Below are 4,918 nucleotides of genomic sequence, written 5' to 3'. Positions count from 1 at the left end.
AAGATGGCCTAGTCGGCCATCACTGGAAAGAGAGGCCCATTGGACACGCAAACTTTATATGCCCCAGTACAGGGGAACGCCAGGGTCAAAAAAAATGGGAATGGGTGGGTAGGGAAGTGGGGGGGGGGGCTTTTGGGATAGCATTGGAAATGTAATTGAGGAAAATATGTAATAAAAATTCGTTAAAAAAAAGAAACAAAAACAAAAGCAATCTTGAATAGATTAAAAATAACCTGGAATCCCAGAGGAAACTCAATAGTTCATGATGTCCACCCAGCACTGCATTCTGCACCCACCAATTAATTGCTTCTGGAGGGGCCTTCCTCCTTGATAGTCACTTCCCAAAGCTCCTGTGTTCCACTTAAGTCTTGACATTGTGTCTTCCTTCAGAGCCAACATGGGGCCAGAAGTCAAGAGTTAGCTTTACATTTCCATCAGCCTTTCCTCTTCCCATCCCCCCCCATCCAGCTACTTCTGAGTTCTAAGGCTGGAATATAATATCAGTGTTAAATTGGCAAACGCAACCTTTATTAGTCGATGCTAACCTATCCTTTGGGAGTTCTACCAAAAGTTTTATTCCATAGGAAACATAAAATTGTATTTGGATATAACTTATCTTGCAATTATAATTATAATAGGAGCTTTTTATAGAAACATTTCTGAATTTTGTTGTCAAAGAATTAAAATCAGCAAAAAACCCAAACAACAACAAAACAGCAACAACAAAAAGTACCTGGTAAAGATTAACATCCCAGGCATGTTCTAGCTTTATTTTTCGATAGTCAGGATCTTGGTATCTACAGCAACAGAGTCTTACATCAAGTTCTGGGTGGTAATCAATAGCATTGACAATATCATCTAATGTCCTGGGGCAGGGGTGGGAGTTCTGTGTGACCTCACTGGCCAGCAATTCCAAAAGAAGTGATAGTTTCCCAGCATTGGGGTTTTTATTTGTTAGCCTGTGGTATCTAGTAGTCTGTTATCATACTATTGTTTAGTAGCTCTGATTTAGTAGGTGAGTGAGGAGACAGTAGTATAAAGAGTTAAAGGGAAATTATTAAATAAGAAACGTTGAGTTGTGGTTGGCGCTGGAGAGAAGGGTAGAAGACACAATACATGGAATAATAAACATCACAAAATATCTTTCAGAAATGTTATACAGGAACCTATTACTGTAAAAGCCTCCATATATGCTAACTTATAAAAACTTGTGTTTTGTTGACAACCATGCTGAATTGGGTGAGACAGAATCTCCACATAGCTTTGATTTGCATTTCCCAGATTGCTGAGAATGTCGAACATTTTCTCATTTCCCTCTGTTCATGTTGGTTGCCTGTTTTTTTTTGATATTTTATGCCTTTTCCTTTAAAGCTTTAAAATTCCAAGCATCATTCTCTAGTCCTGACATAACTATTGTAGTAATTACCTTCCAACAATTGTAGTTACTTTCACTGGGCTCACACAGTAATAGCTCTATCAACTAGAGCAAAAGGACTGAAAAGAGGCACACTGGTAGCTACCCTTGATTTGTTAACTATTAACTATTGATAGACTCTGGGAGAAATAAAATCTCTGTCTTTAGCTGTACACACACTGCGGAGCCAACTAGGCTGCAACAGATAGCTCTAAACTCATTGGCACAAAGATAATCCTGTTTTAACTCAGTGGGCCAGAAAATAGAATAAATAGTCATGAACATGAGAGGATTTTTTAGGAGGATTGGGAGTGACAGAGTTGCTAAGAATGTAGCAAGATAAATCATAATACACCTCACATGTGTGAAATTGTGAAAAACAATTTCAATTAATGTAATAAACAAATGAAGATATGACAATCATATGACATATGATATTGGCTCAGATGATTTCTTTTGTAAAGGTTTCCCCCTGATATACGTTTGTGTGTATGTGTGTGTGTGTGTGTGTGTGTGTGTGTGTGTGTGTATTTTGTTAATGCTTTTCAGGACAATGGATGCTTAAGACAATTGGAATTTAGTGTGAAATTTTCTATAAATTGTCGAAGAGTAAAACACTGTATATGATTTGCTACAGCTATAAGGACCACAGCCTTAAATTTACTCTTGTGGCCTTGTTTTTCTCTCCTTCTGTTTTAGAATTTGTCTTTATGCTTCTCCTTAGCAATATGCCATCTTCTACAGCTTTTCTAGCTGAAATCTTACACTATTGTTACTATAGGCTGATATGGCAGAATTAGAAATTTTGGAAAAAGTGCAGTTTTTGTTGTAGTTGTTTGTTTTCCAATAAGTGATCCGTAGTATGGAGCAGAGTGTACCTTATGTCAGTTCTCCAAGAAACAGATTTTTATTTTTGCTGCTTCCTAACATGTCAACTCCACTGTATGTTTATTAACCTCCAAGTCTCTCCTCTTAAAGCTTTACCACATGCATACATATGTGCACATACCCCCATACATAGATACACACACACATTTTAGGGGTACAAGGGTAGATTGGAACTGCAACAGGGTAGAACAAAATTCCTTAGTCCTAATTGCTAGAGATGTTTCTAAAGAGTCCTCTCCCTTCTTTTTACACCAAGTGGAAGTTTTTGACATATCCTTCCTTTTAGACATGAGCTGGTGAATGAAGAGTTAGTTCTAGGAGGAAAGATCTGAAGAAATGTATAGATTCACCTAGGTCTACTGCTTACACACTATCTATCTATCTATCTATCTATCTATCTATCTATCTATCTATCTATCTATCTATCTATCCATCCATCCATCCATCCATCCATCCATCCATCCATCTATCTATCTATCTATCTATCTATCTATCTATCTATCTATCTATCTATCATACCAGCATTCTATGAATTGTTTTAATGTTTTAATGTTTATTTGTTCCTATCATATTATGATAGCTAATTTCCTCTGGTCTAGATAAGAACACTTTACTGTATTTTTTGGTGTTTATCTTTGCAAATTTCAATATGATATTTTATTCTGAATACTTAATTTTGTGTTAGGAACAAATAAAAGTGGTTCTTATTCATTTTTTGTATTTTCTTCTTTTGTACAAATGCATATACCTCTTCTAGCTTTTTACAATTGTTTTTGTAAACCCTGAAAATCCAAATAAAGGCTATAAATAACCCTCCTCAGTAGTATACAGAAGCAGTATACAGTACATAGACTTATAAACCTTTACCCCATATCAACCGTGATAAGGTGTCTAGGTAATCTCCCTGAGAAAGGAAGAGCCTGCTCTGTCAGATGTTCCATCTCCTCCACATCTTCCTACCAATTTTTACCACAAGATTCAGGGTCTCATTCCTTCCTAATAGATGTTCTAAATTTGTCCCTAACATATATGTTTGGATAGTGAGTTCTTTTGTTATTTAGTCATCCTAGAAGTTTAGGTTTGGAAATTTGTTAAACAAATATGCATTATCCCATGTCAAATGAAAACAAGAAGGGCTAAGTATTTGGAGATATGAAGGACTTAGTGCAGGAAATGCACAGAAAATATGAAAGCAAATATAAAGCTACCTGCTTTTCTCCTTTTAACCCTCATGGATTTTGTAGTTTTGTGGTTGATAAGTGTGCAAAAAATATATTCAGTAGTGAAAGTGCAAAATCCTTTGTGAAGGGCCACAGCTTCAGAATGGCTATTCTAACTGTATAGATATTCATTGATATGTATAGAATTTGGATCATATTAATTTTTGTGTGTAAAATTTTAATTTGAATTTTTAAATATAGATCATAAAAATAAAACAATATTTCAAAATTAAAAATAAAGAATGTTCAACCCTGTATTTAAAATTAACAAGATCTACATTTAATCAGGTGAAAAACGTTTCTGAATTCCTTATACAGCCCGTGAACTGGGAAATAAAGTTCTCAGTTCAATTGTACTTCAAGGTCACCAACAAATTTTCAAACGACAAAGTATATCATGTACCTTTTATTCACCAAAATGTTCTGGGTAACAAACAGACATGTCAACAGCAGATCATTTATTTAGCTGCTTTGCAAGTGCATGCTGTAGACTAATGACATTTCATTTAAGAGTGGCAGTAGATTAAATTAAAGCCTTTAAATCTAATCAAATCTAAGAACCATTTCCAGATAACCAGTAATCAAGGCTGGGAACTTATCTTTGCATTTTTTTTTAACCTCTGGAACTACTACTACTAATGACTTCTTTATTAGTCACAGCTCATTTTGAATTAGAACCAACAGGGAATTATGCAATATAATGGATTCATTATATGGTTTGATCACATACAATGTATAGTTATTTTAAGGTACTTTTAGTTTGCCTAGTATTTCTACTGATACATATAAATCTAAAGCCTTAGGAATAAAATAGCAGAATTTGAAAGATAAGTTTAAAATTACAGAAAACAGTTACAATGGTATCTGACAAAGCTGTCTCTCTATCTTTATTTCTGTTTCTGTCTCTGTTGTCTATACCTACATCTTGGGTTGATCTGTGCCTGGCTTTTTTCCATTTCCAAGATTCCATATTGTGGGTGCATGACTTTCAAAATAATGTACAGGTTTGTCCCTCAAGTGTGTGGCTTAGTCTTGGAAACCTGACTGAATCAATCAGGGAATGAAGAAAGGACAAACACAATAACACACATAGGAAGAGTTGAAGTCATGCGGGGAATGTGCATTCTGATGAATGGGCACCCGATTCTCAGGGACTCAGAACCTAAGTGTATTTATTATGCATAGTAGGCAGGAAGGGGCTGGGTTAGTTAATCTTGGTAGGAGGTCTCTGTCAGTGAGCAATCTCAGGCTATAACTATCTGGGAGGAATGATTTATTATTGCTAGTTTTTACACACATTGTCGATATTTGCACATGGACCAGAGGAATGCTTTCCTATCCCTCTGAAACTTACCAGTATGTGGAAGGCTATGCCACTTTATTGCTCTGAGGCACT

This window comes from Mus caroli, chromosome 19 (assembly GCF_900094665.2).
Source record: "Mus caroli chromosome 19, CAROLI_EIJ_v1.1, whole genome shotgun sequence".
Taxonomy (NCBI): Eukaryota; Metazoa; Chordata; class Mammalia; order Rodentia; family Muridae; genus Mus; species Mus caroli.
This window is presented reverse-complemented; position numbering follows the sequence as displayed.